We start from the raw sequence: 20105 nt of genomic DNA, 5'->3' as shown, positions 1-20105 counted from the left end.
TCAATATGATTGTGGGAGTCTGTGAGGTTTCTTTTCAGATTGTTTGAATAAAGTAGAAAGCCAGATCATTTTCTGAGGATTAAGAAGGGGAGGAAGGATTGGAAGTTTGAGGATGGAAGGAGAAGATGGGAAATAGTCATCTAATTTAGTGGAGTAGAAATGGACTGGAGAAAGTGTAATATGACTTCAGAAAGCATTAGAGAGTTCATTCATTCTCATGAATATAAACCAAAAAAGACCAGCCAACCTGATTGTGGGTTTTTCTTTGTCTAAATTCACTCACCCAAGTTCAGGTGAGAGAGTAGGCAGAGAGTTGGGTTTAACCCATATTTAGTTTTGTCAGAGAAAGACAAGGAGGAAGAGCTCATTGGAGTTGTAAACAGCAATGTGATTATAATAATCAATCATGGCATCTCAATGGGGTAAAGAGAGAAGTAGGAGCCAGGGGTTCAAAAGTAAAAGGTAGAGGTGATGATGGATTGGCAGTTCTGTGAGGACTAAAGATTGTTTGAAATGGGGTCCTACAGGAAGTGAGTGAAAAAATTAAAAAGTGGTAGTCAAAGAATGGGAATCTTGAAATTGAGACTATAAAGAAAGTGTTGTTATCGCTAGTGACAAAGTCTAGCTATGGCTGTAGGAATGATTGCAAATTCGTAAGTTCTGTGTGTGTTTGTTAATATATACTCTATGTAAAGAAAGAATAGTATGGTATCACCATGTCAGGGAGTATTTGAACTATATAGAATTTCTAGAATTTTTAGAAAAGTGAGTAGCAAAAAAAACAAGTACCTGATAGTACATGATTTTATCCCATCTCTATTAAAGAATGGTTTTGATGAATAATAATGACTTTTTAAGAGTTTAATGTCATAAATAGATCCATGACTGATGATAGCAGTTCTGAATCTATAAAAAGGTAAAGATTTGAAAAGTGTCTTAATCTCAGCAAACTTTGACACACACATACACACACACACACTTTTTTCTAAGTTCTGAAATGTGTGGTCATTATGCAGATCACTGACCATCTGGAACCTACTCAATCATAGACACTTTCAATCTGGTTTCTAGACAGTTCTCCTAGCAATGAAGCAGTTCCTCCATGAATACAAAATGATTTATGGATAAAGTGTAACCATAGCTTTCCTGCTATTTTTCTGACCTTTGAGAATCCAATGCAAAATCCAATATCACAGACGACAGATTTTTATAGGATCAAGACATGACCTGGAATTATTTTCATTGCACTTAAGTAGTTGCACTCTGATCTAGAAAATCATGGTTTGTTCAGATCAATGGGTTTCCATTATTTCTTCCTTGATTTAACTGATTTAAGTTCAACTTTAACTATATCTCATTCATTAGAAAGATGTTGATTTTTAATGTATATTCCAAAGATCTTTTGCTATCACTGAAATATGTTTTTAGTAACATTCAGACCAGAGGACTAAGTCAAAGATAAAATTTAATTGAACTACTTCCTATTTCTGGTTCTTGGCATTTCATTTTTTAAAAAGGATTACTTACCTACCTATCTACCTATTTCTTTTTATTTCTCTGGATCTATCACAATGTAGAACTTTTAAAACTGTCTTATCTCAACTAACCATTTTACAGAAAAGAATTAAGGCAATCTATGGCAGTCTGTAATTGTTATACAAACATATTTGCCTTTTTTTTTTTTTAAACACATAATCCTCTAACTGCGCTTATTTTCCAATTAGGTTCAGTCAGTCTTCTCCAGTACGTAATTGTGCTTCCAGATATAACACCTTGCTTTCTGAGGCTTTCATGAGAAGTTCTGGGTCCATGACTTTTGGTCTCTTTCTGGTCCCCAGATTCAGGACCAGCCAGGTTAAGCTTGGCAACAATGCTCCTCGGGTAACAGTGGTGTGGCATTTATATTCATTTATGCCACCCTATGATCTGTGAAGCTGAGTATGAATATGTACTGGAATGAGAAATCCAGGTAAGTCAAGTGATGCAGGAACTTGGTAGAAAATTAAAATCTGGCTGAGGTGTTTCTTTGCTTTTATTGATTTTGAGAAGGAATTTAGTTTTCAGTCTTCTCCAACCCTAAGAATCAGAGGATAGAAAGTCTTCTGTTATATTTGGAAACTTTGAATGGTTTTCCTTGAGCATGGTTTTAACACCTTTGCAAATTTTGACCAAATTTCTGGTTCTAGTCTCAAAAAGTAGATGGATAGAAAGGGCAGAATTTATATTTTTTCAAAAAAATTATATATTTTTTTCTTTTGAGAAGAGTGAGTTTCCACTATCTATTTGGTATGATTTCAGAATTCTCAGATCTCTGAAGTACATTCTCCACTAACTCCTTGTCATCTGCTATTTTCCCATTAACTTTCTTCTTCACTGACTTAAGCCTTTTTCATAGTTAAAATACAAATGCCTATATTTTATCTAAGTAATCATTTTGAGCAAGTATGGCATGCTTTGCAGCTTGCTGCCCTCTGTGCAGGTTTTGAAGGAGAGCTAACAGAAAAGGTGGAAACCACTGGCTCTCATGTTCTTCTAATCAAACTCTCTCCTCAACTTACTGGTGTATTCAAGCCTGGTTTTCTCCCTGCCTCGTTTTTTTCTCCTTTCTTTCTCGTTTCCTCCTGCCTTTCCTCTCTTCTTCCGTTATTACTTTTGTTTTCTTGGGCTCTTTTCCTGTTGCTTTGGTTTTTTTTTTTTTTTTTTTTTTGTTTTTTTTCATTTATAAATTTCAGAAAATTTTCCAGTATATATCTTAGTTTTGATGATGCCTTTTCATATTTATTTTTAAACATGGTAAGCTCCTTTAATTAGCAGATCCACTTTTTCCCCCCTTGCATCTTGTGAAAAATAGTCTTTAATATATAAATGTACTATGGTTAGCTGAGGTCGTGATCTCAGGGTCCTGGGATGGAGCCCTGCATTGGGCTCCCCACTCAGTGGGAGTCTCTTTCTCCCTCTCCTACCTCTGCCCTGCTTGCTCTCTCTCCCTCAAATAAATAAACAAAATCTTAAAAATATATATAAATATACTGTTTTCCCCTCTTCCATTTATAGGACAGAATACAAGATTTCCCCAGAATGAAAAACAATTGATTTTCTTTTGCTGGATCATCATTATCTGTCTGAAGTATCTATTAACTCTCTCCTCAGAGATTCACGATCTCTGTTTTTTATTCTCTGCCTTTTGTTTGGCCTCTAATTCAGTATTTGGCCCCATATATTGTTTTGCGCTATTTCAAATGTATTTATTTTTTTTCTGTAATAGTGTTGCTTAGATCCCCAGTTTGTCTTTTGAGCTTTGCAATCTCGTTTTTCACTTTATTCTGTTGTCTTATCCTCTCATCTTGGGTGTCTCATTTTATTGATTTCGTGTTGTTTGTGAGTTCTTCTAAAGTACAAATGACTCATCGTGATTTTTTTCCTCATTCTTTGGGTAGGGTTTAATTCGGTAATTACTTCTTTTCGTTGTTCCATTTCTGTCTCTGTCTCTTCTCTTTCCATTTCACTGAACTTTTTCTCCTTTCTCCATATTTTGTTTAGAATTTAAAGCAAGAATTAAATGTTTCTCGTAATTAGAAAACGCTCTAGAGATGTATAAAGAATTTTTTCTTTGCTATGCCTCAAGCCCCATCCCCTGAGGTTTCTATTGCCAAGTTATATGTATATGTATATGTTCATATTTTTCTTTCTGCTGCTACTGTATATGTACATCCACATATACATGTATGAATAAGCTTTTTTGTTTCAAAAATAGCATTCTATTCCATATAATTCTTTGAAATTTGCTTTCTAAAAATTTTGCTTTTTTTAATTTTATTTTTAAATAATCTCTATACCCAGTGTGGGGCTCGGACTCACAATCTAGAGGTCAAGAGTCACATGCTCCACTAAGGCAGCCAGGTATCCCCCAAATTTGCTTTTAAAAAAAAAAAACTTAATCGTTTATAGTAAATCTCTTTCTACAACACTGATCTAACTCATTTTTATTTATTTTCTAAAGTGGGCTCCATACCCAGGATGGAGCCCAACACAGGGCTTGAACTCATGACCCTGAGATTCAGACCCTGAGCTGAAATCAAAAGTCATACTCTTTAGGCAACTGAGTGGCTCAATTGGTTAAGCATCTGCCTTAGCCTCAGGTCATGATCTCAGGATCCTGGGATGGAGCCCCAACGTCCCATCCCGGCTCCCTGCTCAGCAGGGAAACTGCTTCTTCCTCTCCCTCTGCCCACCTCCACTCCCCCCTCCCCCCACAACCCGTGCTTGCTCTCTCTCACTCTTTGTCACAAATAAATAAATAAAATCTTTAAAAAGAAAAAAAGAGTCAAATGCTTAATGGACTGCAGGGCCCCTAACTCATTTTTAAACATAGAACATAGCTGCTAGATACTCTATTTTATGGATGTGCTAAATTTATTCAATGATACCACTATCAGGGACATTTTCTTTTTGTAATTGTAAACAATACTCCAGTATATACTAAGGTGCTACATTCATGTATGCTAATGCTTTTGTACCTGTTGAATTGATTCCAAAAGGAGAATTACTGGGGTGGAGGGTATGTGCATTTAGTTATTGACAGACACTATTGAATTGCTTCCCAGAATGCTTCTAAAAGTTCATACTTGCTTTAGCATTACATGTGAGTGGCTATTTTAGATATTCTAAAAATAATCTTTCTGGTGTCTATGAACTCTGATTTTCAAATTCTTACATTTTATGCTCAAATTAACTTGAGTTAATAGTTAAACCACTTTAAAAGTTACTATTTTGCTACCATGTAAGTTTTGTTTTTGTTTTGTTTTGTTTTTGTTTTTGTCTCCTGAGGTTGATTTTATTTTGGTTGATATTGGGCTTTTTAAATTTTTTTTTCAGGGATCCCTGGGTGGCGCAGCGGTTTAGCGCCTGCCTTTGGCCCAGGGCGCAATTTTTTTTCATTTTTGGGCATTTTTGAACAATTATTCAGCAAAGACTTTTGAACACTTATTGTGCCCCAGGCACTGTTCTAGGCACTGTGGATACTGTCAGAAACAAAACTGACAACTATACCCCATGGAGCTTTCATCCTGGAGTGCAAAAAATATATATAAGTAGACAAAAAAATAAATATAAGAACTTGTTCATGGTACAAGTACCATGAAGAAAAATTTGGAAACTTATTCATATGATAGAGAATGACTAGGTGGTCAGGGAAAACCTGTCTAAGGAACCTGAGACTTTAAAGAAAAAAAAATGGTGGCTATCCATGTGAAGATCTGGGGAAGAGCATTTCAGGCAGCAGGAAAGCAATTATAAATGTGCTGAGGTTGAGACAGTCTTCAGAAATCTCTAAAGAGCCCCAGACCAGGAGTATTTACAGCAGAGTGAGAAAAGAAGAGGTATACATGAGATGAAGTAAGGAAAACTAGCACGGCAATGTCACTCGAGGCCCTCTAGCCTTGGTAAAGGGTTTGGATTTCATTGTGAGTGAGAAGGGAGTCCTCAGGGTGAATTTTAGGAGGGATATAACTTTTTTTTTTTTTTTAAGATTATATTTATTTATTCATGAGAGACACAGAAAGAGGAGAGTGAGGCAGAGACACAGGCAGAGGGAGAAGCAGGCTTTATGCAGGAAGCCTGATTTGGGACTCAATCCTGGGACTCTGGGATCACACCCTGAGCTGAAGACAGACACTCAACCACTGAGCCACCCAGGCATCCCTAGGAGGGATATAACTTTTGATTGACATTCTAAGAAGATCATTCTGGCTTCTCAATGGAGAATGCATTGTAGGGAATCAGAATAATTCTGAATGTTTTGTAGGAAATCCAGAGCAGAGGTGAAGGTAGGGTAGTTAAGAGGTAGTTAAGATAGTTAAGAGGATAATTAAGAGCCTAAGGAAAAGTGGACTAGTTTGGGGTAGCTTTTAGAGTCAAACTTGTCAGAACTTGCTTATGGGTTGAGGGGAAAAAGAAGCATCAACAATGACTCGTAGGTTTTGGCTTGAGCAATTTAGGGGCTGGGTGTGCCAGTTACCAAGATAAGAATAGAACAGCAAAGAGATTTGAGAGATGGTAGATTAAGAGTTCTTTGCTTTTTGAGATTTAAAAATAGTAAAAAACTGATATTGTGGTATAGATTTGAGAGATACCAGCCTATCAGTGGTACTTGAAATAAGGGAATTGATTTTTGTCCACATCAAAGGATAACTTAATAGAAAACTTGACAAGAGGGTTCTGGGTATGTGAAGTGGGGCTAGTGGGATATAAGGCTTTTTTCTAAAGACAGCAGAACGGGAGCTGGTTTTAATTTTGAAGCACAAAGCATGAATACTGAGGAACTTACTCTTGGGTATCAGCCCTTACATTAGCTGCCCTAGTTCTCTGCAGGTAATTCATTCTACTATTGTATTATTACTAGCAATGACCTTTTATTTTTCCTTAGAGTCTATATGTTTGGTTTTACCACTCTGGGTGCAACAGATCTAAGTCAATATAGGCTAAAAATCCCATATAATGGAGCACCTGGGTGGCTCAGTGGGTTAAGCATCTGCCTTTGGCTCAGGTCATGATCCTGGGGTCTGAGAAGGAGCGCTCAGCAGGGCTTCCTGCTCCATGGGGAGTCTACGTCTCCTTCTCCCCCTGCCCCTCCCCTCTCTAGTGTTCTCTCTCTTGCTCTCAAATGAATCAATAAAATCTTTTTAAAAAAAATCCTGTGTAGAGACTTTTAACCCATTTTCTTGTGCTCAGTTTCTTAATGTTATGCTGTCAGACCATACAGATATCCAGATCATTCCGAGATTCCTGATGAGCAGGCTGATGCTCTTCACTGCTTTAGGACCCTTTGCTTCTTTTTCTCTCACACTTGTAGAACATTTTAGAATCATCTCCTTCACGACAGGCTTACACCTTTTCTCTTACTGTTGATGTATTATATCTTTGTGAGGCTTTTATCATTATATTCAAGATCTCAAAAGGGAAAGAGAAACACTAGTATGCAGTTGGTCATCTTGAAATGGAAAACTGTGGATCCCTGGGTGGCTCAGCGGTTTGGCGCCTGCCTTTGGCCCAGGGTGCAATCCTGGAGTCCCAGGATCGAGTCCTACATCGGGCTCCTGGCATGGAGCCTGCTTCTCCCTCTGCTTGTGTCTCTGCCCCCCCCCTCTCTCTCTCATGAATAAATAAATAAAATCTTTTTAAAAAAAAGGAAATGGAAAACTGTAATTTTTATGCAGACAAAAATGTTTGTCCTTGACAGTTGATTCTTCATCTTTCTAAATATTTCTAAATATTTATTTATCTTTATTTTTGTAGTATTTTTGCATAGTTTTCATCCCATTTTATTTAATTGTATTGGCATTTATCGTGGGCAGTACTTTGTAGATCTTTCATGTAATATTTTTCAATTCTGTTAAACACTTTGCCTATCCTACCTGAGACATGTCAATGTCACTCTTGAAGGATGTACTTGCTTTTTGTTCTCCTTTCTGTATGAAATAAATATTCTTTGGTCCTGCAAGTTTTCACTTCATTTAGAGATTATGATCACCAAATATTAATTTCTGAAGGTAGTATTCATTTTTTTAATCCATCTCTGCATTCCCAAAGGACCTTCCTCCAAGCTTTAACCATAGGGATTCAAGAAAGGCTTGACGAAATGATTAGCTGGACAGGGACATACATTGCTCTTACTCACTTCTACTAACTATACTTGTTTTTTTCATTCAGCCAACATTTATGGAGGAACCCCTGTGTTTCAAGCTTTGAGTACTGCTATGATATGGGGATCCAGAGCTGAACAGGACTGCCAATGCCTTCTAGAAATTCAAGAATGCTAACACTCAACATCTATCTTGTTTTATGATCTATTAAATTGTGAATATTTTTTCTCCTCAATACAAAGGTGGTTGAGGGTGAAAGCTATTTTATATATTTCTTTGGAACTCACCCTTCCTTTAACAACAACAAAAACAAAAATACATGAGTACCATATTAAAGGTCTATAGTTCCTCTTGGTCTGTGTTTTGCTGCCATCAAAGACCTTAACCTACTTACCCTGAAACAGAATGTATTTTCCATGGATTTTTTTCTTAAAACCACATTTATGGCTCTCTTACTTATGTGCTTCCTCAAAACTTTTTAAATAGTAAGGTTCAAAAATATTATCCAGCTAAATATCATGGTAGGGAAGGTGCAAGCTGTATCAGGTAGTGTCTGGAATAGAATTGTTCACTTGAACAGTATTGAGGCAGAACAAGACAAGTTCAGGGTTTAAGGCACTGGTTTTCAGGGGTGGCAGAAATGAAGGTTTGGGTTTGGAAGTGATCTTTCAGCATTTTTGAATAGCTCTTTCCATTTCCTAAAGCATAGAAGACCAAGACAAGAGACACGGTGAGTGGTAGAAAGTAGCTAGGTTCTATTGCCTGTTTAGTTGTCTTCTCCTTGTTGGCATTTTGCTGTACCCTACATTTTTGTCTTTCTTCTCCAGTGAGACTCCTAAAAGATCAATTTGTTATCTCATTGTTTTGTTTTTTGTTTCTCTCTGCTGAGCATCTGTGTTATTATGAGTGTGTTATTATGAGTGTGTTATTATGATTATCTGAGTGTGTTATTATGAGTGTGTTATTATGACTGTGTTTTTATTTCTCTCTGCTGAGCATCTGAGTGTGTTATTATGTCTTAAGTTTTTATGTGTATATTTTTATTTTATTTATTTATTTTTTATATTTTTAGTTTTAAAAATATGTAAGGGTGGGAGCAGATCTTGAGTTAATTATACAGACTATTTCACTATGGTGTGTATGTCTGATGCATATATATATGTATCTATATACATAAACACACATATACACTGTAGGATACAACATAGTGTAATGTAGCCCACAACAATGCATAGAATCCTTCCCACTTATTAATTTAACTCTTTGATTAACTATCTAGAATTCATCTCACTCACTTATCTATAATATGTAGGAGCACTTAGCTGACAATACAAGGCAGTTTATGATATAATCTGTTTAAGTAATACGGGTGATATGAATAATAATAGGTCTCATGTATTGAGTATTCATTTTACACCAGGCACAATGGCAGGCAAACCCAACTATAAAATCCCAGTAGATAAGAATGATGTAGCCCCATTATATCATGGTGTCTACATCAAAAGAACACTGAACAAAATAATCAGATTTTTGCTTGAATTTTTAGATAACTTCAGATTTCTAATCTTTAACTTAACAATTTTAGAATTATTATTATATCATTAGCTCTCTAAAGTGCTTGAAAATACATACAACATTGGATTTTATTTATTAGATATTCAGAACTTTAGTATGATTAGGATGAAATATATTCTTGTCATAGAATATTATTAAATATTAGTAACACATTGATTATTTAATATTGATAACACTTACAGATCACTTATTATGCACCAGAAGTGCTGTAATAATTTTGAAGGAATAAATGTTTTTATCTTCAAGCTAAGTATCCTTATTACCCCAATTTCAGAGGAACAACCCCCTCCAGTGCTATGTGACCTGTCAATAAAAATAACATTTTGATTTTATGCCTGTGTTCGCTTTGGTAGCACACATAAGATTTTATGCTTATATAATTTACTTTTTTTCAGTGTCTAGCATTTGCTATCTTATTTGGATAATGTAATATATATCAGACTATATTTTTATAAGAAAGTAAAGGAAATATGTGGGAGAAAATATATTCTCAATAGTATATGACCTCTTTATAAGGATAGTCATTGAAAAACTGCACGAATGTAACCAGTGTTGAGGGGCTCTACTCTGGTTCTAGAGATACCTGAAATCAATTGGTTGCTTCATTCAGGATCAAGTAATTAGAACAAAAAAATTGATCCCAGAAAAATCACAAAATAACCCAAATGCTAGTGTGATCAATTTTATAAAAATAAAATAATTGTTATTACATCTGATCAAAGAATGAAAGAGAGCTTAGTCACGCATGAGATGAAATACATTTTTTAATGTGAAATTCCAGTAGAAGTGTGTTGATCCAGGATATTTATCACATGGTTTTTCTTATTGAAAACCCTCTTCCTCTTCAAATCATTTCCTTGTCTGTAAAGTAGTTAGTCAGGGATGAGAAAGTTGAGATACCTAGGATTTTGGAGTTTATTTGAATATGCTGATAACTCCAAGCATATCTATGCTCCTCTTAGCTTCAACATAAATTATGAGTTAACGATCACAGCATCCTAGAGAGCTGGGATCTAAATATTATTCTCCCTTTGTAGGTTGCTATGGGCACAGACCAGATAAGTGCCTTATCAGAGATGGCTGGCAAGCCAGGGGCAGAGTGGGAATTAGATTGTCAAACTCTGGATGCTTCATCTTGGGTTTAGTAGAGGGATTCTCACCAGCTCCTGTGCAGACCCTGTGGCAATTGAGGAAGTTGAGAATCCGTGCTACCTGGGTCTGCTTACGGCTCTCACTGTGAATTTTGGTGTGTTTTGAGGGGAGTTAAGAACCTAAGAGCCCATAAAATAACCTTCAGAAAATAATACAAACAATCTATTTTTTTCAAGTTCATATATTTCTTTGAGCTGGCAGCCTCAACTCCCTAGTTTAATGCCAAGGGCCAGTACTATGCTGCTGAGCTTTACCATGAAAATCTTCATCATTCTAGAAAACAGCTAAGAAAATAAAAAGACTTTTTTTCTTTCAGTTAACCCTGTAACTCTGTTTACTATAGAAAAGTGCAATGCTAACTGAAAAAAAGTCTATGATTCCATATATTCTTATAAAACTAAACTGTATTAGATATATAAGAGGTATTATTACATAGGAGGTATTATATATAAGAGGTATATTAGATATGAGTGTAATTCTGCAAAACTGAAAAGGGAAACTGGTATAAGAGGAGAGACTAGAGGTGAATTTACAGTTCCAAAATATTTATGGCTTTATACTGAAAACAAAAATCATGACTGAATAGGTCTACATATTGAAAACTCAGCTTCTGGAGATTCACAGCTTTGAAAGAAAGTTATTAAAACATAAATTGCTGGGTATTTTCTTGACAGATGCAAAATAGCAAATTTGATTTATGAAGATTGTCACTTGCAATAAAGCAGATCAGAACATAGTCGTTTTACCTAATAAGTGATACAATGTTATAAATTCTTATCACAACTCCAAACGTTACCAAAAGATACAGAAAGGAAGCTTTCAAAAACACCAGGAAGACACTAGAGCTGACATACTAGAAATTCACCCAAAAGGAGGAAAGTGGAGATGTGATTAAAAATACTATTCATTTTTCATTTATTAGAGAAAAATACAAAAAATTTTGAGGAACAGAAAAATTACATACCTTAAATGAGAGTAAGTATTTTGTTGTATTTTGTTCAGTATTTTTCTATCCACTTACACACATTATTAAAATAAAATCAATCAGCACATCCATTTTATAATTCTTATTTCATTTATAATACATGGCAATGATTTCCTACATTTTTCACTGTTTTTCTAATGTATGGCTTAAAAAACCTATATCTTAGTCTATCATTTTTGGTACTATATAATTCAATTAACTTTTGATTAATTCTTTAATTTTTTGATTAATACTTTGAAAATTTGATGTTTAAGTTTTTCACATTTAAGAGTAAAATTGACATTTCAATTTTTGCATATCTGATAATATGTTTGTTTGTTCTTCATATTTAAAAAATATTTGATGTGCTGATATATTGGTTTTAAGTTTTACCATCTAAAACTCTATCAATGTTGGCCTACTTCTTTCTATTTGATATGGAGAAGTCTGAGTTTAGTCTGATTATTTTCCCCTTTGGAGGCAAACTTTCTGTCTAGTCAAGAAATACACTTATGGTATTTTCATCACCCTTGAAATTATGAATTTCAACAGAATCACTTCGTGTTTTTGCCCTTATTAATGTTGTCTGTTAATCTATGAGACTTTTTCATCTGTAGACTCAAAGCTTTCTTTTGTTTAGGAATACATCATCCTATCATAACTAAAATTTATTGTTTTAGTTAAGATGGCTCCTTTTTCAGGAACACAAATTATGTTGCACATCATTTTTCCATCAACTTGCATCTACTTTTTCTTCTCTCATGATTTTAATCTCTGTTCATTTCTCATATCTTGGAGGCAGCTGTTCAAATTTGTTCTACACATTACTATTCAATTTTCAGCAGTGTTGGCTTTGTTCTTTAGCGAATCTAATATTGAGTGATTCTAATCTCATGAAGATATTAATTTTGCCATCTTGCTTTTAATTTATTTCCTTTCATTTTGACTTACCTTCTAGCCAAATTCCTTTTCATGCCAGTATGCTGTCTTATCCTCTCATCTGTGCTCTTATTTCAAAGGGTTATCCTTTGAATTTCATTGCAAAGAGATGACAGTGTTTCTAGAATTTTATTTCCTGTAGTATCCTTTAAAGGAATCTGTTCATGAAGCTATGTTCTCTTGTGGTACAGAAAAATTTTCTAATCTCCATACTTTCTTGGCATTTTTAATTCATTCTGTGGACAGGAAGTGAATCCAGCCTCATTGTGGCTAGTAAGCAGGGATGTTATGTCAGTTAGAATTGCTTTAGTCTGAAAGTAAGGAAAAGAACCACAGTGGTTTAACTGATGGAGTCTTGTTCTCACATGACCAGAAGTCTAGAGCTAGGAAGTCCAGAGCTGACACAGGGGGTCAAGGAAGTGGCTGAGAACCAAGGCTTCTCTAGCTGCTGAACCTCCAAAACAATGTGACTCATTCTTTTTATTTATTTTTTAAAGATTTTATTTATTCATGAGAGACACACAGAGAGAGGCAGAGACACAGGCAGAGGGAGAAGCAGGCACCTGGCAAGGAGCCCAATGTGGGACTCAATCCTGGGACCAGGATCATATCCTCAGCCAAAGGCAGATGCTCAACTGCTGAGCCTCTCAGGCATCCTATCAATGTGGCTTATTCTGATGATTGAGAAATGGCTGAACCAAATCTAAGCACAATTATATATATGTATATGAAGATTATATATATGGTATACCATACTTACCCATGTATATGTATATATACATATATACCCATTATATATTTTATATATTAAATATATAAATATTTTAAAATATGTAATGGATACATATTATATTTAATGAGTATATATACATACACACACATACATGTGTATTTATAATGAGTATCTTTAAGAGGAAAAGGACAAAGAGGAAAGGTGGGTGTCCAATTTCTTTTTAACTTGGAAAATGTTTTATTTATGAAAGTTCCACTTAGGAACTTAGGAACTTTATTTATGAAAGTTCCACTTAGGACATTCCTGTTTCTGTTTCATTGCTTAGAACTGTGTCACTGTGTCACATGGTCACCAACAGTTGCAATGGAGTTGGAGGAAAGAAGTATTTTACCTGGTGCAAACCATCATATTTTTAAACAAGGGATAAAGACCAACATTCGTAGGTGCAAAGGCCTTTGCTGTTTTGAATTACTGGTACATGCATGGCTGTCTCTTGCCACATGAGAAAACAGGTCCCAGTGAAGACAATTAATCTTAGAACATCTTCTCTAAAGCAGAGGGCATTGCCTAGGATGGTGATTTTTTAAGTTATCTTTTATTTCCAAATTACCTTAAAATTTTTTTTTTATTATTTTCAGCCTAGGATGGTGATTCTTATTGCAGCATTTGAAGTCTTATTACTAGGAGAAATCACTTCCAGATCTTGCAAGTAGGATGTTAGCTTTTGGTTGGTGTGAGTTTTTTCTTCACTGATGTTTTAGTAAGATAGAACTGACTTAGGAATTTCAGTATTTATTCAGACATGATCATAGAAAAAGACACAAAATGAAGAATGGCATAGCAATCCTTGGTTAGATTTGTGGTCTCTGAAGTGAAAAAAAAATCCATGGGTAGATTTGAAAGTAATGTCAGTAAATTACCTATAGAGTGGTAAGTACTAAGATGTATACAAAGGTGAAATCTATTGATACTGTCTTTTTAAAAAAAATTATCAAGTAGAACAAGTAAAATAAGAATGTAAATAATTCCAGACTAAAAACTCTTTGAGGGCATTGCATATGGTTTGGTCAAAGTTTTTCTTCTAAATGTGTTTATTGCCTCATTGATAGAAGTAAATCGCCACTAAAAGCTTGCTAAATTAACAATGCAAAATTAAATGCTCTAGATAAATTCAATTATACAGATACATATGCTGTGCTCTGGGGCACAGAGTGGAAACAGAGCTCAGATCAAGTAGTTGGTCGACATGGTGGCCTTGAGCTAGGCCCTCCCAGGAAGTACGACTTGGTTAGGGAAGGGAAGTTGCTGAATGACAGGAAAACAGAAGAGGGAGGACTGGGGTGAAGGGGCACAGTGTTGAGTGAAGGAAGCAATGAGAGGAGAAAGGAGGCAGATCCTACCTGCATCACACGGGCCCTTGACTTGGTCTTCGTGAAGCTTTTGAAGTTCTGAGAGAAGGTAGCAGGGACATGTAGGCCAAAATGGAGAAGGAAACACTGGAGACAGGGAAATTAATCTGGATTTTCTACTTGGTCTCCCTGACTCCACCAGTGAGGATTTAAATAGGACGGTAAGATTATATATTAAGAAACTTTACGTAGTCAGGATTGGGAAAATTGTAATCCTCAATATGAAACGCACTCTTCGTTTTTGAAGTTTGGCTGGCTTTCATTCATTCACATATTTATTTATTTTTAGTAAAATAATGTAATAAGCACTATGAACAGCAAATACAAACTAAACAGATGGTTCTCCCCGACCACCTGGTACTCCGACTTCTTCCCAATTGATTTGTGTAGGAAACATTTCTTGATTTCCTTTTTATATAATTTTATTGCACTTATATGTATCTATTAAAAAGCATATTTTTTAAAGCTGTTTTTAACTTTCTATAAAGTTATAGAACTGGATGTATTATTTGGGGACTGCTGCCACTCATTTAGTATTATTTTGCTAAGATCCTTGCCATAATTTAAAATGTAACTTCCTTTTGGATTTTTAATTATTTTATTTTAGTCATAATGAACTTAATAATGACCCAATGGTATTCTAATTAATTAATTAATTAATTAGCCTAGTTGTCACTGGGATGAATTCATGAGAAACCTGGGTCCAAACTGAGTTTCACTTGTCATAGCTGTGAATTAGTTAAATCTGTTAAATTTAATCCTAACTTAATTAAAATGTCTTTGCTACCATCCAGTAAATATCAGTTATAAAATATGAATATAGCTTTTTTGGCTATGCACGGTAGGACATTTTCTCAGATGCACCATAGTGAGACAATTTCAGCAAAATATCATAAATTTCATGAATTTGTAGTTATCAAGCCCCTAATCAGAATATTCATTAAAAATGTGCTAAAGTAGTAAATATTGGATGTGCCAGTTACAGATGCATATAAAGATATAACTCTGGGTGATGCTTAATCTCTCAGATCAAGCAAAGCTAAGTATAGGAATTTTGTCATATTTGACTATTTAAAAAATTTTTTAATATCACTCTATGTGAAAGATCCTGAACCAGATGGATGTTTTTTTAGTTATTCTCCATCTCTAGGAAAAATTTGGGACCTAATTAAGCAGAAAAAAAATATAATTGCCTAACTTCACAAGAAAGCATACATTCTGACATGCATTTTTCCCACATTATATCACATCATAAAGATGTTTCTCCAGACATTTGTGTCTTTCGTGGACCGTGGCTTTCCTTGCTCCAGAGATAGGACCTCTGAGAAGGGGACCTCTCCAGAATTAGGGGGACAAGCTTATCCCAGTCTGCCTGGGTGTTCCAGTTTTAACATTGAAAGCCCTGTATCCCAGTAGGTGCCATGCCTATAAATGCTTTGTCAGGCACCTAGAATTATGTATAGTTAGGTTATGTCATGTATCAGTAATACACTCTCTTCTAGTGATGAATTTCAGATATATTAGATTCTCATTTACATTTTTTTTTTAAAGATTTTATTTATTTATTCATGATAGTCACAGAGGAGAGAGAGAGAGAGAGAGAGAGAGAGAGAGGCAGAGACACAGGCAGAGGGAGAAGCAGGCTCCATGCACCGGGAGCCCGACATGGGATTCGATCCCGGGTCTCCAGGATCGCGCCCTGGGCCAAAGGCAGGCGCTAAACCGCTGCGCCACCCAGGGATCCCTCTCATTTACATTTTAATATAACATTTGTACTATTTCAAATTTATATTTTGTAGTATGTACAAAAAACCTAAAATATAAATATTTAAAATCCATCCTTTTTAACTAATTTGAATTATAGAATATTTATAAAGTCATTTTATTTCTTTTAAGTGTATATAGTAATTTGAATTAGAAAGACTTTCTCATTATGCTTTAATGAAGAAATGAGAATGATTTGTGACTAGCATTTCAGTTGTTTGTATGCATTGCATGAAAATAATTTGTTTTAGCAATACTTAGATTGGGAGAGCTTCCTGTTTTAATTTTCTTTCTCTAAAAGGGCTTAGAAAAACTTATTCTCTCTTAGAGAGGAAATAGAGGGCAGTACTTTCAAGTATGTCTTCTGAAATCAAAACTTGGGAGTACAAAGACTGGCTCTTCCACATACTAACTACCCAATCTTGGGCAAGTTGCTTAAGCTCAGGAAAATGTAGTTTTTTTATCTTGGCATGGTATGATAATTATTACCAATTAGACTCTCTCCCCACTACTCCTTGGTGACTCCTCTCTCCTCCTCCTCTCCTCTGGGGCTGCACCAGCAAGGGTCCTTGGCTCTGCTGGCTGCCCACTGCCCTCCTGCTGCTCCTCTCTTTTGTTGGCACCACACACTGCCACACATGCCAAATGCACCCACCCTGAGCTGCTGGGTATCTGGGTCTTCCCAGTGAGCCCCCTTGGTTCCCAGAATGACGTCAACTGCTCAGTTATGGGACCATCAAAAAAAATGTAGTATCAGATACAGCATGTGATAATTTTGCCAATAATGAACATTTCATCATCATTTACAGTCAAGGCTTTGGGATTGTGATGAATGACTACACATGGTTTGCCTTTTTTAAGTGTAAAGAAGAGGGCAGCAAGGTAACCAGTTACTGCCTTGTGGCATGGTCTCATGACCATGGCTGGATCAATACATGATGTGCTGGGTGGGAATGAAGCTTTGTTCACTGGAACTAAGGTGGGATCTACCTCTGAGAATGTGAACAAACACTGCATACCTTGAGAATCTCCAGGAAAATTATCCTATGGGCTCTACAAATATAACCATGACTTTGTGAAAGCAATCAATGCCATTCAGAAGTCTTGGACTGCAACCACATACATGGAATATGAGACCCTTACCCTGATAGAAATGATTAGGAGAGGTGGTAGCCACAGCCAGAGAGTCCTAATGCCCAAAGCTGCATCACTGACTGCAGACATACATGAAAACATTTTACATTTGCCAGCATCTAGGGATTGGAGAGATATTTGTGGTACCAATTTTGTTACTTCTGTTTGAAACCAGGCATTTGCTTCTGAAGGACATGCTGGAAGCAAGAGTCCGTATCCTAACCAACAATACTCAGACCCCAATCTTGAGTCTTCAGGAGGTTGTCTTTTACAGCCAGCATGTTCAAAGCTGTGAAGGTACTTCTTTTACCTCACTGCAGAAAAATATGCTCAAGATTTTGGGCCGGTGGAAGAGGTATGCTCTCCCTACATAGGCATGACTCACCATGCCAATCAAAGGAGGACTGCTTTTGTCACTACACCTCTAGGTACTACTATGTGGGAGGCTGCTAGGGGGGCTGCAGTGAATTTAAAGCCCTGAGGAAGCTTGAGCTTGTCACGGGCCCATGGCAATTGCTTTTGAAGTCTGTGAAGACTTCCTCCACTGCCACAAGGGGATCTACTATCACACTGGTTTGAGAGGCCCTTTCAACCTCTTTGAACTGACTAATCATGCTGTTTAGCTGGTAGGCTCTGGCACTGACGCAGCCTCTGGGATGGATTGATGGATTGTTAAAAACGGCTGGGGCATTAGCTGGGGTGAAGATGGTTTCTTCTGGATCTGCAGAGGAACCAATGAAGGTACAATTGAAAGCATAGCAATGGTGGCTAATTCCTCAATTGTAGGGTATATGTCCTAGCACTTCATACCGACCACTATCAGTCATGAAAGGGGATTGATTTATTCAGACTGGGGACTTTTATAGTAGCAATTCAGAATATTACACATAGATTCTTATGAAGATTTTTGCCTTTAAAATTAAAACTGCCCTTGATTTGAATATACCTTCCCAATGACCACTGGCCTACTTTGCAGCTGATGCAATAACAATACGTGGGATTTTGTCAGTCTTTTATAATTCGAATATGCTATATTTTTAAGTCTGTGTAACACAGGTTTATATATATATTTTTTAATTTTATTTATTTTAGAGAGAGAGAGAGCATGAGTGGAAGGGGCAGAAGGAAAGGGAGAGATAATCTCAAGCAGATTCTGCACTGAGTTTGGAGCCTTACATGAGGCCCGTTCTTAGTGCCCTGAGATTACTTCCTGAGCTAAAACCAAGAGCTGGACCCTTAACCAACTATACCACCCAGGTGCCCCAACACAGACTTATTCTTAAATTGTAAAAATCACAAGAAAATATGGCAATGATTGTTAAATTTTTAATAAGTATTTTGCAAGAAGGTAATTAGTACTTTTTAGTTTGTTATAAAGACTAAATGAAATAATGTATGGTAGTCCTGTACGATAGTGTCTGAGACTTGGAAGTTTTCAGTATTTTGGCTGTAGGTAGCTGCAAGTAAGTTGAGCCCAAATTTGTGATTCAGCAAGATCTGCTCTATTTATTTTATTTTTTCTGTAATGGGAATCAAGATTTTAGAATTAATTTTTGTTGTGTGTCTGTGTGTGTATTTGATGGCTACATCATTGGGGGACTACAAAACATATTTGATAAAGGAATTCTAATATCTCTGGCCAAATGCCCTTTTTTGGGTTTCTTTTAAAGATTTATTTATTAGAGAAAGAGAGAGTACAAGGAGGGGCAGAGGGAGAAAATCTCAAGTAGACTCCCCTTCTGAGCACAGTGCCTGATCTGGGGCTCAATCCCAGGACCGATGAGACCACGACCTGAGCTGAAATGAGAGTTGGAGGCTTAACCCACTGAACCACCCAGCTACCTCCAAGTGCCTTTTAATTGAGAGCCTGGGTAGAAATGGAACAGTTAACCTGAGGTAGATTATTTCTTCTCTAACCCATTGTCTTCGGTCAAATTTTTCTCAGGAGATGGGGCTAGAGGCAATCCATTGACTATGTTTGCTCATGTTCACTCTTATTGCAGATATGTTTTACCGAGTAAATGTTGAGTTTTTAATTGGTTTCAGAATGATTTAATCAGTGTTTATGCTCCAGTCATAAAGAACACTCTGTGATAGGCTTGCCATCTGTTCAAGATAAAAATGAAATCCCTTTTGAAGAAGTGGGCAGTTGATAGAAAGATTTTAATGAATGTTTAATGTTATTGTATCTATGTGAGGGGCTTATCGTGACAGTAACATAAATGTGTAAGCCTAAGGGCTTAATCTTAGTGTTTTAGCTCCTATTAAGTCTCTGTTGGAGAATTGTATTCTGAATCTGTGAAGTTGTATACTGAAGTGATATAGGGTAGATTTAATGCAGGAAAATGTTTTCTCCAGTCAAGTTCTGTTTAGAATCTCTGTTCATTCCTGCCTGGTCACTACCTTCCAATATAATGAGTCTATTCATTCCAAAGCGGTTTTCTCCTTCAAGAACCAATCTTTCTTTACACTTTATGGATTTTAGGAAGAACTTTAATCTGCTTGGAATCTAAACTCTGTTTAGATCTTACTAGTCTAATATACAGTAGGGTTTTTTGTTTTTGCTGTTATATATTCTAACAATATTCTTTTTTTAAAAAAAGATTTTATTTATTTATTCATGAGAAACACAGAGAGAGAGAGGCAGAGACATAGGCAGAGGGAGAAGAAGGCTCCCATGTGGCAAGCCTGATGCGGGGCTTGATCGCAGGACCCTGGGATCATGACCTGAGCCAAAGGCAGATGCTCAACCACCGAGCCACCCAGGTGCCCCTAACAATATTCTTTCATGTTTG

The 20105-nt window shown here is 36.1% G+C and overlaps 1 pseudogene; it reads left to right on the top strand.

Annotated features, from left to right (window-relative positions):
- Positions 1-627: 627 nt before the first annotated feature.
- LOC100855801 lies at positions 628-18110 on the top strand (annotated as a pseudogene).
- Positions 18111-20105: the final 1995 nt, after the last annotated feature.

The sequence above is a fragment of the Canis lupus genome, chromosome 16, assembly GCF_011100685.1.
Source record: "Canis lupus familiaris isolate Mischka breed German Shepherd chromosome 16, alternate assembly UU_Cfam_GSD_1.0, whole genome shotgun sequence".
NCBI classification, from domain to species: Eukaryota; Metazoa; Chordata; class Mammalia; order Carnivora; family Canidae; genus Canis; species Canis lupus.
The sequence above is the reverse complement of the archived record's forward strand: the minus strand, read 5'-3'. Positions and strand labels throughout refer to the sequence as shown.